Raw genomic sequence first — 21,031 nt, 5'->3', positions numbered from 1 at the left:
GATATTGTAGAGATCAAAAGAGTTGGTGAAAAGATAAAATAGAGTCCAAAGAGCTATAACAAAGATCAGAAAGAAGAAGACAAAGCCTGCAAGATGAAAAGAGCAGTTTCAGTTTTAGTTGTGGAAAACACGACATGTTACAAAACATTATTTGTAACTAGGTATTAAATTTGTAGCTATTATTAATTTATTGTAATCATTTGAGTGGGTTCTCAGATCAGGGGTTGGTGCTCCTTTGGGTTGGTGCACATAAACTTTGTAATCAGACTATTTCCACTATGAGGCTGGGTTAGAGCAAAAGACTCTAGCAACATTTCTTACTGAGGTTTTTCCCATCTTGGGTTTCTTTATATGTGTGTGTGAAAAGTATATTGATATCCTCACTCCTTTGGGCTGGTGCACACAAAATTTGTAATTAGACTATTTCCATTATGAGGCTAATTTAGAGCAAAAGACTCTAGCAACAATTATCACCGAGGTTTTTCCCATCTTGCGTTTTCCTCATATATCTTATGTTAAAGTTTTGAGATAGCACTGATTCACCCCCCCTCTTAGTAGTTCATTTGTGTTCCTTGAATTTGTATCAGAACACTAGGTTCCATTTTGGATAAGCTTTCTCTAGCTTGGTTGGATTCTAGTTTGTGAACACAATGGTTAAGTGTGAGTCAATCCTTGTACCTATGTTATTAGGAGCTCAAGAATGGAAGCCCATTTGTTTGCCTTAGGTTATGATGTCTAGATGCCAGTTAAGAATAGATACAATATTCTGGCTACTCCTCCCACTGAACCTAATACAAAAAGGAAATATGAGTGCAATGTTGAAGCCAAGAAGGTTATTCTTAGTGGGTTGTTTGAAACAGTTTCTTTGAAGGTCAAGAACTGCAACTCTGCAAAGGATGTATGGGACACGTTAAGAAAAATCTATAAAGAATTTTCCACCTCAACTGAATCAAACTCTCAAAAGAAGAAGAAGAAAGGATCATGTAAGTGTACACATGATAAATATAGATCAGTTAGTAGCTACAATAAAGATGAAAAGAAAACTCAACTACTTATGGCACAAGAGATTCAAAATGAGGAGAAGACATCAAGGTGTTATAGTAAATTTAAACCTAGCGATAAAATAATATTTAGTAGTGATGAAGAAGGTGAAATTGATGTTGAGGTGGATCTTGAAGGAGAGCTACTTTGTTCTGTTGAATAATTAGATAATCTTAGGAAAGAATATGAAAAAGTGCAAAAATGTTTTCCATAAAAGAACAAGAGAAGCTAAGAAAGAGTCTTGAAGAATCCAATAAAAAATTCACTACATTAGCAACTTAGCTAGAAGAAGATGAACAAATTAGTGAAGTGTTGAAGTTAGAGTTGGAAACAAAAGAAAATAAGTGTCAAAAACTTGAACATGTGACTGCTGCAAGTAGACAACCCAAGAACAACAACAAAGGAGGAAGACATAGAGAAAACATATTCACAAGATCTCCACCTATTCAACAAAATCACTTTGTAAGGTACAATCCTCCCTTTTCTAGTTATTATTATTCATTCCAAGGTTATGGACATAAGGAAAGTGAGTGTGGAAAAGTGTCTAAGAAGGGTCAAAGTGATTTTTTTGGAAATAAAAATGTAGTTTGTCAAAAATGTAATGCATATGGACATACAGTTTCAAGTTGTAGACTCATGCATAGATTTGCTCCAAGTTATGAGAGAAAGAATGTTTTTGCTGCTATAAGAAATAACAAGAAATAACAACTATGGTCATCATGAAAGAGTAGGTAGAGTATATGTAAGACATGAATATGCATGGAGTAAAAATAGAAGGGTCTCTAATTTTTCAAGAAGTTCTTTTGTTCCATTAGATGGTCTCAAAAATATGGATTGGAGAAGAAAACCCTATCTGTCACATAGGAGTTACTCCATTCCTCAACTGGATGTAAACACAATGTGTTTTTCATGTCATAGTTTTGGGCATAGAGTATAGTATTGCAGAAGCAATTACATAAAATCATCTAGATACAACAAGAAGGTTGACACACCCATCAAGCAAAACAAATTCTATGAATTTCTAGAGAAGGAAATGATGGTCAGTGAAAATGACCTAGCAAAATTTTTTCATGCCTTAGATTAAAATGAGTCATCTGGATCTTGTCTTTCTCTCTCTCTCTCTTGTGCTTTAGGCTTAGGGTTTAGGGTTTTATGGATTTTGTTTAAATATTGATGATATCCCCTCAAATTGTTATAAATTTGCAGTATCTTTTCACTTAACCCCGAGGGTTATAGTAACATTGGCGGGGCCTTTTTCTATGTCATATGTGTTTATTTGTTGTGTGGGTCCTAATTTTCCTAAGTATGCACTTTGATTTTCCTAGGTAGGTCCCTTTTCAAGTTTTAGTCGACATATTTGTAATAACAGTTGGGCTACTAATGTTTTCCATTGTCTGCACATGTCTTAGTGGATGGAGATCTTTTAATCATGATCAAAAAACATGCTCGGTCATTAAATGACTAGAGAAAGTACATGCCATGGATAGAAGTATAAAGTGGAAACAAATCTGACAGTTTTCACTACGCTATGGTAGAAAGTGCTTGAAAGATAATGATCATGGAATTGTGAGATGATGCCACGTGTATAGGGCAGGGTGAGAGAAGCCATATGGTGGGGTCCGCTAACAACAATAAGGAGGATGATAAGTTAGAGATGTCGTGTCATGCTTTTGATATCTCCACTTGTCATGAAAGATGGGCAATGTCAGATTGACTAGTATAGATCATGCGATGTGCGATCGTGGAAAGAATTGATAGCCCAATTTCAAACCTGGTTGAAATATGAATTCGAGTTATTTTCCACTCATGCGAGCAATAATGGTGAACATTATGGTGACGCCCAATTCCAGAATAGCATTATGAGACTTCAAAAAAAATGTTGATTCACAAAGCAATTCAGAAGTGACCAGAAGGTGATTGCAGAGTCGAAGAAGATTCGAGCGAGCTATCATAGTGCAAAATTAAGGTTTCCTCAGTGCTTTCAAAATCGTAAGTTGCTTACCTTCCCTTCTGTGGTTTCAATGATGGATAGTGTAAATTGTGTGAAGTTCTGATGAAAGGATTGAATATTGTTGTAGGGTTTTACAGTCTTGGAAAAAGGATTTGAAGAATTTTTCATTCTTTCGTGTTAGAATTGTCAATTCTTGTGTTGAACCCTAGTTTCTATCCCCTGTTTGTCAATAATTATTGAGAAGGCCCTAGTTTAGTTGAATGGCTCCCTTATGAAATTACTCAAGACAAACAAAATATTTAAGGAAGAACTTATATGATGACTTTCTAGACCAATTAAAACCATCAACAAATGATAAGTATCAGGGGATAAATCTTATTCAAGGGAAAACCCCAGGAGAAGGGTTAGTTAATAAAGCATACACACTTTTAGATGCTAGGGTACCTATGACTGGGATAAACATGTTTGAGTTATGGTATGGATAGAGAAATTTGTAGTCTCCATTCTCAAGTGCATGGTGGTATACTTAGGCAAGCTAGTGGTGCCTAACGTATTCATGGATATCGACCTTCTCAGAGTAGTTGCAGACAGGTATGACCCCATTTCAAGAGTTATAAGGGGAAAGGATAGAAAGGACTTGTTGACAATCATAAGGGAGGAGTTCCAAGAAGTTTTTGATTTATACAAACCCTCTACTTCCCCGATTCAAGTAAATTTGGATGAAATAAAGGCTGAGTATCACAAAACAAAGGGTTTTGTTAGATCAAACCTTCTCTCGACCCACTTGGCGAAAGTGGGAGACACATCATACCATATTGGCCCAGGTTCAGTGGAGCCTTTTCCAATAGCTTCTTTTTCCAATTATTTGTAGGCCACTTTCTTTTCTCTATGCCAGGTTTTGGGTTTTAACCCTTTCATAGTTATGCCATCAGATTACATGTATATGGCCATTCAGATTCAGAATCTTGATTTTACAATGGTTTTTGATTTCGCACCATATCTTGAAGAAAAGATTCATGAGGGAATATTAGACATTAACAATAATGTATTAAGCACTATTTTCTATTGGTATTAATTGTTGATGCATATGTTCTTATATAAGAACTCATATTATTTTCAAGATACCATGAATCTCAGAAGGACAATTAATAATGTTGAGATATTAGTGCAACTATGGAGTATAGATATGTCATGGGATAGGAAGGAAGCTAATTTTGTAAGATTTGATAATGGTTTTGCTTCCAAATTAAGGAAATGATTGATAGTAAATCCACCAAGGATTCCTACATAGCTACATGAATTCCTGAGACCAAAGGAGAGGCTGCCAATCATGTGAATTGAGCACAATTAGGGGGATATCATCCCTTACCCAGTCAACATGGTCATCAAAGTTTATGGTTTATCAGGGAAACCTCATGTGTTACCTTTCAATGTCCCATTGAGATTAGGGTTTTCTGAAGTAATTTGGAAAATACATTGTATCCAAGATAAGGATTTGAGGGGTAAGGGTAAGGGAACTATCTTCCCTAATTATACTGTTATTCCATACTTTTCTAGTATGAAAGGAGGGTATGTGCATTTTGATAAACTATTTGCACCATATCACTTGGGGGTTGGTGTAGTCAGGGCACATCGATCTAGAGGGGTTGTATAATCTTTTTAGGAAAAGAATAAAAGGAGTTGCATTGCCTCATGAACACCATTTTACTGAAGATGTACTTAGAAATGATTTTGATTTCTCTACTTAGGATTGGAAGAAGGAGAAGTGGATGGCTTTCATAAAGCTATGGGCAATTGTACAAAAAATGGATCCAAGTTATAATCCATTGTTAAACTTCAATCCTTTTAATGCCAAAGTTTATTTTGTTATGATAATTTTGATGAGTTAATTCTTTATTTAAAAGAGAAGAAGACTAGGCTTGAGGAAATTCATGGCCGATAGATTGAGAAAAGGAATATACAATGGTCTACACCCATTTCACTTGCAGATGTAGCTATAATTCATCAAATGGGGATGAAAAAAACTCACTCACCTCTTCCTCTACCTCACATAATGGATGGGATAGAAGAAACTAGACCTAGTTATGAGCCCCCTTTGAGGGGTTGTATTGTAATAAAAAGAGTAAGGTATGAGGAGAGTAGTGATGAGGATAGTAGTAGTGATAGTGGAAAGTTGGTGAGGAGGAAAGGAAACAAAATAATGAGGGCCGATCCAGCCCCAGAGATACAAGTTAGACCTTTGAGAGGAGTCTAGAACATTGATCTAGAAGACTCAGATAGAAGGCCCTCACCATGACATGTGCCTTCTTTTCCTCCTAGACAATTTAAAAAAAATGGAGGAGATTGACAAATGGAACAACAACAGGATGAAGAAACCATTGAAATTAGAAATGAAAAAATGCAAATTGATGTTCCTCCTGAGCCACCCACTTTGGAATTTGACATCACTCCTCTGGATATTCAGGGAAGAGCATTTAGGGATGCTAGAAAGGAGGCATGTGAAAAATTTCTTGAGGATGAAGCTTTTGTGAGAAGCTTGACTTCAAATGATGTGGAAAGTGAAAATGGATGAATACAAGAAGAGAAGTGCCAAGAGAATGGCCCAAAGGCCGGACAGGTCTGACCAAGAAAATCAAGAGGAGGTCAAGACTGAAATGATGGAAGAGTTCAAGGCAATCACTATAGATGAAGGAAGAAAGATTGTAAATCAGACTGGTATCTCAATTGTGCCTAAATGGGACATAGTTGATGTAGTGGCATTTGATATAATTAAGGCCAATAATATAGCTCAAAAGAGGAAGCAAGGTTGGCACTCAAAGGATTAGATTTTATAGAGGATCATGCAACCTTGGCAATATGTTACTAGAGAAAGGGCCTAGGAGACCTGATATATATCATATAAATCCAAACCTGAAAGGAGGTCTCATTGTAAAGAGAGTGTCTGAGACATCCAATGTTGAAGCAACAAAGTTAGTTGTTGATATGGCCAAATTGGCCCATGAAAATACAAAAAGAGAGGCTAAGGAGAAGCAGGAATTAATGAAGAAGTTTGAGAAAGTTTTTAATGATTATAATGCGGTCCAACAGAAATAGGTGGAGCTGTAGAATAAAGTTCATCTCCTTGAACATAGACAACCATGATTACCCTCTTCAACCCTTGCCATTACATCAATCCCATCAACATCTAGGTCTCCACCAATCTCACACATAGATGCATCAATTCAGTTTGATAGTGAGACAAATATTCCAACAATACCGCTCATACCTTATGTTGATGATGAATATGAGCCCACTAGATCTACTAATTCAACCAGAGCTCAAATTTTAGAAAAGTTTGATGAGTTGGAGAAAAGGTTAAAGGAGTCAGAAGATCAATCTTCTAGTTAGCAGAGAGAGATAGTGAGCTTTGTGTTGACTCATTTAAATGAGAAAGTAGATAGTAGACTGAATAGCATTCATTCTTTATATTCTTTATTGTTTAATGCTATTCAAAGTTTTGATAAAGATAAAGAGGTAGAAATCCCTTTGTTTATAAAATGGTTACAGAGAGGAAACGAGCTCAAAATAATGTCCATGGCTTCAAATTACAATGCTGAGAGGCCACCGACACTTCATCCTTATTGGTAAGATCAATGCAGGAAGCCCAAATGCTGTGAGATAATATAGAAAAGAAAATAAGAGAGTTGATGAGAACTTTCAGCAAAATGAATGAGACACTTCTTCCTAGTATTGAGAATGAAAATGGGGAAATTAAACCTTTATAGTTATGGAAAGAAGAGGCAGAAAGAGTTATCAACACACAGGTGGATGTGATTTGTGATGATTTAGGCAATGCCATGTTGGAGGACAACATGGATAAGACAATACACACAAGATCATTTTTTGAAACTTTTGAAAGGAAGATGAATCAAATAGCAATTAAGTACATTCCCTATAGGAAAAAAAATAACGATGAGATGAGGAATATGCTAAGTGGAGTAATATCTATTTGAAGGATGAATGACGACATCAATTAGCTAGTTAGTTAACTATGTGATGTGGAAGTCTAGTAGATAGTTTTGGTTCTATGTAGCGGTCACTTTTTGGACATGAGTAGTAAAAGAGGTGGGCCCTTCCCAAATATTCATCGACAACAACAAAAGGGAAAAGGAATGCATAAAGTGTAATGATGAATCAATTGCAAATATTTTGGTCTTGGTTGTGGCATTCCTTAAATGAAATATTTTGTAACTGAATTGTAGGTAACCGGTTATTTTTGAATGACAGGTGTCTCCTGTGGCCCGTAGCTTGTTTTTCTCCCTTATTTATATAAAAGGGAATTCAAGGCCAAGAGAAAGGGTTCCAAATTTGGTATTTGTACTTAGTAATTTTAAAAATTCCAGAGTCATAAGGTTCCTATAGCAAATCTTAGTTGAAAGTGAGCAATTGTAAGGATTTTGGAAAGAAATAGATAAGAGTTGTGTGTCTAGCTTTTCTTATAGGTTCTTGAAGGAGTTGTGTGTAAATGGTATTTATGACAGAGATAGAAAATTGATTTAAAAGGAAATATAATTCTGATTTATTTCTCTCCTTTGTGCAATTCTATCATCTTTTGAATGAAATGTGATTAAGGATTTATTTCATTCAGTGTAATATTGTGGTTTCTGTACTTTCTATTCCTGCTTTGATCTAAGGTGTCAATTAAAATGCTTGAGTAGAATTGCAGAGTGATAGGAATTGTTTGTGGATTTGATAAGTAGTCTAGACCAGGGTTGTAGATGGAAAACATTGTAAGGCAAAGTTTACTCAAGATTTGAATGCTATTAGATTAATTATGTTGTAACTCATTTATATATGTTGAGATCAAGTGCCCAATGGAGATTATTTATATATAGTTTGTCATGAGTCCTTACAGTTATTTATAAGGTCTATTCATTTGTGTTTATTATATAATTGATTATTATCAAGTAGCACTTTCATTTTGTATATATTGTTGTGTGTTTCATCCATCTCAAGCTCCATCTAGGCTGAGGATCATTGAAGGACTAGCCATCCTTGAGAATTCTCCTCGTGTTGAGCCTATATCTAAGATTTTATGCTCAATTTTGGTGAAGGTATAAGTATGGCACATAGACTATAAGTTCATCAAAGGATCACCCTCCTAGGTTTTGTAGAGCCCAAAGTGTAGAAGGATAAGCAGTAATCCTTATCATATGTTGGTCCAAGTCCTTGGAGATTTCAAATAGTTGGAGTTGGCCTCTCTTCTGATAAATTTGAACAATCAACTTGGTTTCTGCCTGATCATAGTGTAAACCCCATTCGGGGGCACCAACAAAAATGGCGATTCTGCTGGGGAACAATGCATAGTTGTAATCGTTTGTGTTGTCCATTTGGAAAATTGCATTGAAACTATATCGTGTTTCTATGACTTGAAGTTTGAGTCCATGTTTTGTGTTTCTAGTTCATGTTATCGACTGTAAAGGTGTTCTACATTTGTTAAAAAGATTTTCCTATTTGTGAACAAGGTTCATAAATCTCTCTCAAAGAGTACCAAAAATTGATTTATTCGATATCTCAAAATAATTTGGGTGGCGACTTTGAAATCTATGTGCCAGTGCATGTATTTTTGAAGATTTCAAATAATTCTTTGAAGGATTTTATCACTATGAGTAAACATAAGAACACTAGAGGTTACATGTAGCTACATCCTAAGGAAGGATAATAAGATCTTCCTATAGTTACGTCAAGGATTGCAACAAGAAGAAACACAGAAAGAAGCAATGCTCCCTTGTCATGGAAACCTAAGCACAATAATGCAAGTAAGTCATCCTTGTATCCTGTTTCTCAAGCTCATACAACTTCTTCTAAAAGTTCTAAATCAGATAACATGATATTTTTTATTCTTTGTTTAACACAACTGTACAAAAATAAGTACAACAACAAAATAAGGAGGTTACTCAGGTTCACTATTCAGAAAAGAAAAGAGGTCAGAGTAGAAGTATAAGTCATCAAGATAGTATTATTGGTGTACCTCCTCCTCTTGGCCCTAGGACATAACTTCCTTATAATTTTGAATCAACCCAGGAACAAGGAGATGCTAACCTAATAGATTTAGGTGATACTTCTAGATCTGAAATAACTTTGCCAAATCTTGAAGAGGTTTTGGGAGATATAAGAATATTAAAGAAAGAACTCCAAGAATAAATTGACTTAAGGAAAAAAAAAAAGAAAAAAAAAAGGAGTCTGAAGTTATGAATGTTGTGATTGAGAGGGACAACTTAATGAGGCAATTGGCTACACTCAAGGCTTTAAATCATGAGAAAGTTAAGCCTAATGTTGAGGGTCCTATTCTAAGAGAAATTCTAGATAGGAAATCCGAACATGTTGTAAAAGAAAATCCTAGGAGCCTTGCTGATAGCCAAAAGCTAGTAGGTCCCAGTCAAGTTTAATTCTCAAATTCCCAAGTTAGATTAGGACAAGGGAAAGAAAAAGGTTTACGGTGTCAAAATAAATGATCAAAAGGCCCCCATTGTCTTGGATTTGAGCCATGAGTTGTCTCAAATAGATAATGAATTAGAAAGGGCTAGGATAGAAAGTGAGACTCTTGCAAAAGAGTTAAAGAGAATTGAGATGGAAGCTTTGATAGCAAAAATGAAAAGGAAAATTGGTTTCCTGAAAATAATATCATTAAATGATGCTTCCTTCACCACTAGTCCATCTAATACCCAGGTTGTTTCAGGTTTGATTCCCACAACTGTACCAAATATAAGTACAGGTACTCCTGCCAAAATTGTTCAGGGTACTCATAGGACTGGAGTTGCTGCCAGGATTGGTAATGGAACAAAAATGATTGGAACTGGTGCAATTAATAATGATGCAGGACAAGCTGCTACTGGGCAGTTGCAAAGAAGGCCTATCCACCTAGAAAGGTATAGGCAATCATGTTTCAATAGGATACTAGGGTATTCTAATATAGTCCCAAATGAGTTGAGGGACAAGATAAATAAGTTTGTAGGAAATAATTTTGTCACAAATGAGGAACATCTGAGATCCTTCATAGATAAATTAAATTGACTATGAAGTGGAGCATGAAGATGTTGTTGGCATGATTGGCCTAACTTATGCAGATGAAGAATGATGACTGAACCAGGAAATGACTATTTGTGATGACATTGTGATGAAGAGATTGAGATTTCATGATTGGATGACTTTGATCAGTTATTTGTGTTGTCATTGATGTCAATTGATGTTTACTATGTTGTATTTTGTCATCTTAGTCTTTTTGGTCTACTGGAAAGACCTTACCAGTAAAGAAACGGGAAACTGGGAATTAGGACCTTAAGTGGTAAATGAGGAAATGTTTTGATTAGATCTAGCTATTGGTGATGATTGAAGTGTTGTGGTTTAGAATGTGAGTTTGTATCATTGTAATATGCACTTGAAAGGAATCGCATCATGTTTTGGTTATCAGAAGTCATGTTTATGATTTCTATTATATTTTTGCTAGGGTTTAAGAAGGGTTTAAGGACCAATATTCAATTCTCTTAACCGGTAATGATTTTTGGTTTGGTGGTGATGGTGTGGAACAAACTGTGTAAAGTGTTTGAATGATGTTTTGGCACATTTGAAGATGGAATTTCTTGGGAAATTGTGAAGTTCTTAGAAGAGTGTTCTAAGGGTTTGACTTTGTATGATATAGAGATGCGATGATCATTCAACAACTGAAATTGATTTGTAATTGATTGTAATGATCCATATGATGATCAATGATGATTTGTAATGAGTTGTAAAAGATCTATGATGATCTATATTGTAAGTCTTAGGGTTTTGTAACCGACTAAGTTGTAAAGGTTATTTAGGTCGCTACAATTGATGTTTGTAGTGTTGGTGGTTTTTGAGAAGAGTGTGAAGTCAAACTAGAGTATGAGAGATCTACTAGAGAGTAGCATATTTGGAAGAGAATTGGATCTGATCAAGAAAGAAGTTAGGTGCTATATCTAGATCATTCACTATTGTTATCCTAACACTTAAAACAACAAAATCCCTTAAATGGGTAGGTCCTAACATGCCTTACATTGTAAATCCCTTAATCGGGTGGCTCAACATCTGAGTGTTAAATCCTCTTGGGAGGTTGATCCTAACAGGTCAAAGCTCCTAGTAGGGCACATCATCTAAATCCCTTAATCGAGTGACTCCTAACCGGGCATCTTTGTAAGCTCCTAACCAGGCTAGGCTCCTAACAGGGCACATTCTGAAAGAGTGCACAATTTTTGTGGGTACCAATTCCCACCATGGTTTTTCTCTATTTGGGTTTCCACGTGAAAAACATGGTGTTCATATGGTGAATGTTTTTATGTGCTATTATGTTTTACTCTCAATTTATGCATGTTGATGAATACTTAATGAACAGTTCTAATAAACCAATTTAACAATTGGATATCGGTGATTATAGATAATGGTAAATAGTTTATTACTAGTTTATGATTGATTTGGTGAATTTTTATAAGTTCAAGTTTTAAGTTCGAAATTGTTGTTAATATTGATTCACCCCCCTCTTAGTATTAATCGGATCCTCTAAGATTAACAATTGGTATTAGAGCGTTGGTCCTCTATGTGCATAAAGCTTAATAGCTTGAGGGAAAGATCCTAAAGAAAGATGATGAAGAAGGAGGGTCACAAGTTTACCAAGGACAACTACTAGAAAGACCAAATTGTGAGATTTTGCCAAGATCTAGAGGCAATGAAAAGCACAAATAAGAGAGAACAAAATAGATGATAGGAATAAACTGTATTCTATCAAGATGAAAAAATATGATCAACTGGATCATTACAAGATGTTCAATGAATGCCCATACAATGTAGATTATCCTGCTTATATAGGCAAGGCTATATGTTTATGTGAGCACACAAACATGACATGTGGCTCAAAAAGAAATAAGGGTAGGTAGGAAATAGGTGTGGTAGGTAGGAGAAAAAATAAAATATTCCACATGAGGTGGATCACTCATTGAAGGTGGAATTATCACTCCACAATAAGTGGATATGATAGAGTAGTAACAAGATCACACCATAAAAGGTGGAAATTCTCCTACACACACTATTACAATGTGGCACATGAGGTAGATCACCCACCGAAGGTGGAATTATCACTCCACGGTAAGTGGATATGATAGAGTAGTAACAAGATCACACCATAAAAGGTGGAAATTATCCAACACACACTATCCCAATGTTGCAGAAACACCCACGTGTCTCATACCCAAAATACTATGAAATGCATCTAAGTAAACATAAGTAAGGTGTAATAATATCCAAGATGAATAATTATTTACACCAACACCCCCCCTTAAGTGAAATTTAGGGGGAATGCAATAAAGTGTGCAATACAACTAAGTAATGCAAGATGGGTCCCAACTACAAGGACATGTTAGGTACCCATGAACAAATGCAAATGCAATCTCCCATAAACGAAGAAAGAGAAAAAAACCCAATGGGAAAAAACCCTCTCCCAAAAGAGAGATGATGAAAGCACACAATGCTCTTAATGATAAAGAAGAAACCGTGAAGCCCCCCCTCAATGTCGAATCTCCTATAAGGATGGTCCAATGATGACAAAAATACCTCCCCATAAGGAAGAAAGAGAGCCAATGTTGCACCAATAATGTCAAAGTGTGACCAAATCAAATACCAGGAGGGGAAAGTTTTTCAACTCGGGGTAACAGAGGCCAATTTCAACAAATTGATAGTCAATCTTCTAGTTTTTGGGCCTTTTGAGTGCAATGGTGATGACGGATTTGGCCAAAAATGCTCCAAAATTGCAGATCGTTGTTGGGACAAGTCACCACCCTCCACCTTGAAACGACTCTAGATTTGGCCTTGGATGTTGAATTTGGACAAAACAAAAGGCGATTCTGACTTTCTCAAAGCTCCTCAATCCAATGGTGACCTTAGATTTAACCCAAAAAGCTCCAATAATAACCTACAATAGAAAATGCCAAAATGCAAAACCCTAAAAATCTCTCAATTGGCAAACCAATGACACTCTAATAGCTTTGATACCATGTGATATTTTGCCAAGATCTAGAGGCAATAGAAAGAACAAATAAGAGAGAACAAAATAGATGATAGGAATAAATTATATTCTATCAAGATGAAAAATGTGATCAACTCGATCATTAGGAGATGTTCAATGAATGCCCGTACAATATAGATGAGCCTGCTGATATAGGCAAGGCTATATAGATATGTGAGCACACAAACATGACATGTGGATCAATACAAAATGAGGGTAAGTAGGAAATAGGCGTGGTAGGTGTTAGAAACAGGGAAGGACAACTGAGAGGGGGGGGTGAATCAGTTATGAACCATTTTTCAATAAATTATAATCCAAAACAAATTATTCCAACTTAAAACTTAGTACTGGTACAACAAAGTTTAATGCCGGTAAAATAGATTAACTGTTATAGCAGTACCAGTATAACTTAATGCATGAAACAGAAAGGAAAACAACATTCACAACACATGATAGAGATTTTGACGTGGAAACCCTGTAAGGGGAAAAACCATGGTGGGAAACCTTACCCACAATCAAATGATACTACTACAGATAGTAAGTGTATACAAATGGGGTCTACACATGCAGAAAGACCAACTGCCTAGAAGTCACTGCTCAATCACAAAATAGGAGTCACACTAACTACAGTTGGATGGTTAAATCCAATAACAATGTACTGCTTCAATATAGAATTTGCAATGATGGATTCAATAGCGGTCTAACCTCTGACCATGAGTGCCAAATACCTTCATAACCTTCCTTCAACCTTCAGATAATATCTGGGTGATTCGCACAAGGATCTACTTGTTTTTGCTCTTCAATATTCATACACACTCATTTGTTACATCTCTCAAATGAGATCTTACATTTATTTATACAAAACCTAAGACCTTAACATGAGGCCGGCTCCCTAAAGATATACATTTTAAATCAATTACAAAATAAGCCTTGATGTGATACAATATATCGGCCTTAATATATTAACACAATATCCAATCAATAAACCATTTCCAAAACGTGACATGTTGATCTGGAACATGATATCTTGTACCAGTCCATAACCTAGACCTATCTGTCAGTAAAGGCAAATATGTCAACCCAATTAGAACAATAAGAAAAACACCAAATCCAAATATCCAATCCATGTCTTTGACATAACTAAATGATCTCCAGATGATAACAAGTCATCAATAACTTCCTAAGCTATCAGTGAAACATATATTGGTGACTGTGCATAAGCCACTAACCATGCCGGTGAATACAATGTGTCGGTTCAACAACAAACCAATATAACCAGAGTGCCAAATCAACAATGTAGACCTCTAGAAGGATAAGTGTTGATATCAATGACAAAACCACTGCAGCACATGAGGAATTCATCCATAATACCAACAATCTCCCCCTTTGGAACTGATGACAACACTAGATGGAAAAAAATCAAAGTGCCAAAAATAGAATGCCAAATACCAATAAACCAACAATCTCCCAAAATAGATCAATACTAGAAATCAAAACTAAAATACATCTCTCCTCAAAATACAAAGTTTTTCCATAGATATCTCTCCCCTTTTGACATCAAATGCCAAAGCAATTTAGAATCAAAACATAACGTACAACTAACTACTCCCCCTGAGAAGTAGCTCTCCTTCATCAAAGCCGGAAAAATATTTGTATGTTTGTCCCTGTCGGTTTGATGCCATTCTTCATCATTCAAGTCTCTGTCGGTGGGGAAATTACCCCAAGCTCCTCTTTGAGATATTCAAATGTTTCCTTAGGCAAAGGCTTTGTAAAGATATCTGCAATTTTCTCTATAGTATTCACATAAACCAATCTCACTTCATTTGCTTCAACATTTTCTTTCAGAAAATTATACTTAATAGAAACATGCTTTGTCTTAGAGTGAAATACTAGATTCTTTGATATATCAATTGCTGATGAATTATCACAATAAATAATTACCGGTTCTTTGCATTTTACCTTTATATCCTTCAACATTTTCTTAATCCGTAATACCTAAGTACAATTAGTTGTTGTTGCAACATATTCTACTTCTATTGTAGATAATGATGTACAACTCTGCTTCTTACTAATCCATGAAATCAATCTTCTACCAAGAAAGAATGCACTGCTAGTGGTACTCTTTATATCATCTACATCTCCTACCCAATTTGAATTTGTATATGCACATAACTCAAAATTGTCATCCTTAGGATACCATAAACCAAGATTTGTTGTGCCTTGTAGTAACTGGAAAATCCTTTTTACTGCTGATTCATGATTTTCTTTAGGATTGCTTTGAAATCTTGAAACAATACATACTATAAAGATATATGCAATTTTCTCTATAGTATTCACATAAATCAATCTCACTTCATTTGCTTCAACATTCACTTTCATAAAATTATACTTAATAGAAACATGCTTTGTCTTAGAGTGAAATACCAGATTCTTTGATATATCAATTGCTAATGAATTATCACAATAAATAATTACCGGTTCTTTGCATTTTACCTTTATATCCTTCAACATTTTCTTAATCCATAATACCTAAGTACAATTAGTTGCTAATGCAACATATTCTACTTCTATTGTAGATAATGATGTACAACTCTGCTTCTTGTTGATCCATGAAATCAATCTTCTACCAAGAAAGAATGCACCGCCAGTGGTACTCTTTCTATCATCTACATCTCCTGCCCAATTTGAATTTGTATATGCACATAACTCAAAATTGTCATCCTTAGGATACCATAAACCAAGATTTGTTGTGCCTTGTAGTTACCGAAAAATCCTTTTTACTGCCGATTCATGATTTTCTTTAGGATTGCTTTGAAATCTTGAAACAATACATACTGCATTCATTATATCAAGTCTGGTTTGTGTCAAATACAGTAATCCTCCAATCATAGATTTGTACCTTGTCGGATTAATAGGAGCTGAATCATCCTTCAATGTCAATTTATCAATTGTAGTCATAGGAGTACTTACTAGTTTGGAGTTTTCCATACCAAATTTCTTCAAAAGTTCCTTCAACTATTTTGTTTGACATATGAATATACCTTTATTGTTTGTGAAATCTGCAAACCTAGAATTTTTTTAATCTCCAATCATAGACATTTCAAATTCTTCCTACATTTTTTTAGCAAAGTCTTTACATAATTCCTCTTCACCTCCAAAAATGATGTCATCCACAAATACTTCAATAGCCAAAATGTCATCATTGGTAATTTTGTAGTACAAGTTACTATCAACATTACCTTTTGTGTATCCAAGCTTTAGAAAATATTTATCCAGTCTAGCATACCAAGCTCTAGGAGCTTGCTTCAATCTATATAAAGCTTTCCTTAATCTACAAACCATATCCTTATCATCTATCAAAGAAAATCCATTAGGATATTCAATGTAAACTCCCTCTTCAAGATCTCCATTCAAAAATGTGCATTTTACATCCAACTGATAAACTTTATAGTTCTCATGAGTTGCAAATGCAAGAAATAGTCTAACTGCCTCAATTCTGGCTACTGGTGCAAAAGTTTCATTATAATCAATTCCTTCTTTCTGAGAATAACCTTTACAAACTAATCTTTCTTTGTTCCTTATTACTTCACCATCTTCATTAAGTTTATTTCTATATACCCATTTAGTTCCAATTACATTTTTATCTTTAGGCTGGGGAACTAATGTCCAAGTATTGTTCTTTTCAATTTGTTCTAATTCATCTTCCGTTGCTTTTATCCAATGTTTATCTTGACAGGCTTCAATAATAGATGATGGTTCAACTTGAGAAATTAAACATACCTCTTCATTCTCCAATCTTCCTCTAGTCATAACACCTTGATTTTTATTTCCAATTATCTGATTTTCTGAATGATTCAATCTTACATACTTGGTTTTATTCACATGTTGTTGTTCTTCAGTCATAGTTGAGTTTTCTAATGATGCCAGTGTGACTGGATCTTCACTCTGTACCAGCGCAATCTGTGTCAGTTCATTTAAAATCATTTCAACTGCCGGTTCAAAATCTACAGACCTTGATTCACCTCTAAAATGTTCATCTATCTTCACATTAGTACTCTCAATGATTTTTTGCAATCTTTTATTATAACATCTATATGCCTTGCTTCTAGATGAATAACCAAGAAATATTCCTTCATCACTTCTAGGATCAAATTTTCCAATAGACTCATCTCTCCTAGTATAGCATTTGCTTCCAAATATTCTCAAATATTTAAGAGTTGGAGTATGACTAAACCATAGTTCATAAGGGGCCTTAGGGGTTTCACTTTTGATGTGAACTGTGTTGAAAGTGAAAACGACTGTATTCGCTGCTTCTCTCTAGTACACATGAGGTAGATTTTCTTCCATCTGTTAGGTCCCAAAGGCAACTGAGAGGGGAGGTGAATTAGTTGCTTAATAAATTCAAACCAAAAATAACTTAACCAACCTTAATGCTTAATACCGATAAACCAAACTTTATGCCAGTAGACAGTTTATCAGTTAATATTAGTACCGATAAAGATTAATGCATGAAATAGAAAGACAATAACAACCACAACACATAACACCAATATTTGTACATGGAAACCTTGTAAGGGGAAAAACCACAGTGGGAAACTTTACCCACAATCAGATGATACTACTGTAGATAGTATGTGTATACAAATAGGGTCTATACATGCAGAAAGGCCAAGCGCCTAGGCTCACTGCTCAAACACAAATAGGAGTCACACTGACTACAATTGGATGGTTAAATCCAATAATAATGTACTACTCAAAATAGCATCTTTCTATGTTGGATTCAGTACCGGTTTAGTTTTGATATGCCTTCACAAAAACCTTGCTTCACCTTAAATGATATCCGTGTGTATAGCTTTGCTTATTCTAGTAGGTTGGCTCTAAAAGATATTACAATAAAAACATTTTACAAGTAAATCAATAACCGATGCAATAACTGATTTAACATGTCGTCTTAATGCATTTACAACAATACTAAATCATCTCCAAAGCATGTCGTGCTAATCTGGAAAAGATAAGCCTTTCGGTGCATAACCTGGACCTATTTGCCAGTAACAACAAATATGCAAACACGAATATACCAATGAACAAATCTCCAAGACAAAGAGTCCAAATGATGTCTTCAACATAACTGGGTGTTTTCCATATCATTCCAAGTGTCGGTGAACATCATATCCTACCAGTCTACCAAATGCCGGTGACTGTGCATAAGTCACTTGCTTGCCAGTGAACATTGCCAATCCTTCAAAGTACCAGAGTTGATAAGTGTTGATAGGTGTTGACATCAATGAAAAAACCATACCAAAATACCAACAATATCCCCCTTTGGCATTGATGGCAACACAAGATGGAAAAACCATCAAAGTGCCAAAACAAAAATGCCAAAAACCAAAAACCAACAATCTCTCAAAAGAGATCATAACCAGATATTAAAATTCAGATATAGAGAGTAATCAATCTCAAAGTAACAATCTCTCCCCCTTAGAGTAAAATGTGTTTTTCTTGAGTTTTTCCTTATCAATCTCTCCCGCTCTGACATCAAATGCCAAAGAAATCCAAAACCAAGTTCAAATACAAAATGCAAACCAATTCATTATACCAACTACTCCCCTTGAGAAGTAGCTCTCCTCATCAAAGCCGGAATAAAAGATTTCTCTATTAGTTCTATCGGTTGATGACAAACATCAACTATCTAAGTCTCTATCGGTGGGGGTATGACCCCAAACTGGTCTCTAAGATATTCAAAGGTCTCCTTAGGCAAAGGCTTAGTGAAAAGGTCTGTAATTTGCTCTTTAGTATTCACATAAACTAGTTTAACTTCTTTTGCTTCAATATTCTCTTTCAGAAAGTTCAATTTGATAGAAACATGTTTAGTCTTAGAATGTAGTACCAGATTCTTAGATATATCAATTGCTACAGTGTTATCACAATAGATAGTTATAGATTCCTTACATTTTACCTTTATGTCCTTCAACATTTGCTTAAGCCATAATACCTATGTACAGTTAATTACTGCTGCAACATATTCTGATTCTATTGTTGATAAAGATGTACAACTTTGTTTCTTACTCAACCAAGAAATTAATCTTCTTCCAAGAAAAAATGCTCCGTCGGTGGTGCTTTTTCTATCATCCACATCTCCAGCCCAATTTGCATCCGTGTATGCACATAATTCAAAGTTTTCATCTCTAGGATACCATAAACCAAGATTTGTAGTGCCTTGTAAGTACTGGAAAATCCTTTTTACTACTGATTCATGATTTTCTCTAGGATTACTTTGAAATCTTGAAACAATACATACTGCATTCATAATATCAGGTCTTGTTTGTGTCAAATATAGCAGGCCTCCTATCATAGACTTGTACCTAGTCGGATTAATAGGTGTAGATTAATCCCTTAGTGATAATTTGTCATTTGTAGTCATAGGTGTGCTTACCAGTTTAGAGTTCTCCATCCAAAATTTCTTTAGTAATCCCTTCAAGTACTTGGATTGACTCAAGTATATACCTTTATCAGTCTATGAAATCTGCAATCCTAAAAAGAATTTTATTTTTCCAATCATAGACATTTCAAATTCTTGTTGCATTTCAATAGAAAAGTCTTTACATAATCCATCTTCTCCTCCAAAGATTATATCATCAACAAAAACTTCTATAACCAAGATGTTATCATTAGTCACTTTAAAGTATAAGTTGCTCTAGCATTGCCTTTAGAAAAACACATCTTTAAAAGATATTTATCCAATCTAGCATACCAAGCTCTTGGAGCTTTCTTCAACCCATACAAAGCTTTCCTTAGCCTACAAACCATATCTTTGTTATCTATCAAAGAAAATCCATCAGGTTGCTCAATGTAAACTTCTTCTTCAAGATCTCCATTCAGAAATGCACATTTAATATCCATTTGATATACTTTGTAGTTCTTGTGTGCTGCAAAAGCCAAGAATAATCTGACTGCCTCAATTCTAGCTACCGGTGCAAAGGTTTCATTATAATCAATTCCTTCTTTCTGAGAATATCCCTTACACACTAGTCTTGCTTTATTTCTGATTACCTTACCATCTCCATTAAGTTTGTTTCTGAATACCCATTTTGTTCCAATCACATTTTTGTCTTTAGGTCGGGGAACTAATGTCCATGTGTTATTTTTCTCAATTTGTTCTAGTTCCTCTTCCATAGCTTTAATCCATTGTTTATCTTCACATGCCTCATTAACTGACGATGGTTCAATTTGAGAAATAAGACATACCTCTTCATTTTCCAGTCTTCCTCTTGTCATAACTCCTTTATACTTGTTTCCAATTATCTGATCTTCAGAGAGATTTAGTCTTACATACCGAGATGTCTTCATTTGTTGTTGTTCCTTAGTTACAATGGAATTTTCAGATGATACTGGTGTAACTGGATCTTCATTTAGTACTGGTGGATTCAATGTAGGTTCATTTGTTAGTATCTCTATTGCCGGTTAAGAGTCTATGTACCTTGAATTTCCTCTAAATTGTTCATCAATCTTCAAATTTGTGCTTTCAATAATTTTCTGCAATCTCTTTTTAAAACATCTATATGCCTTGCTCTTAGATGAATAACCAAGAAATATTCCTTCATCACTTCTAGGATCAAATTTGCCAATATACTTATCTCCTCTATAATAGCATTTACTTCCAAATATTCTGAAATATTTAAGAGTAAGAGTAATACCAAACCATAGTTCATGAGGGGTCTTACCAGTTTCACCTTTGATGTGAACTTTGTTGAATCTATAGACCGCTGTGCTTACTACCTCTCTCCAATATACATGTGGTAGATTTTCTTCAGATAACATACTTCTAGCTGCATCCAAGATAGTTCTATTTTTCCTTTCTACAACTCCATTCTATTGTGGTGTCTGGGGTGCTGATAACTGTCTTCTGATTCCATTCACTTCATAGAATGCATTAAATTCCTTAGATGTAAATTCATTTCCTTGATCTGATCTCAGACATTTGATTTTCT

Source organism: Cryptomeria japonica, chromosome 9 (assembly GCF_030272615.1).
Source record: "Cryptomeria japonica chromosome 9, Sugi_1.0, whole genome shotgun sequence".
NCBI lineage: Eukaryota > Viridiplantae > Streptophyta > Pinopsida > Cupressales > Cupressaceae > Cryptomeria > Cryptomeria japonica.
The sequence above is the reverse complement of the archived record's forward strand: the minus strand, read 5'-3'. Positions refer to the sequence as shown.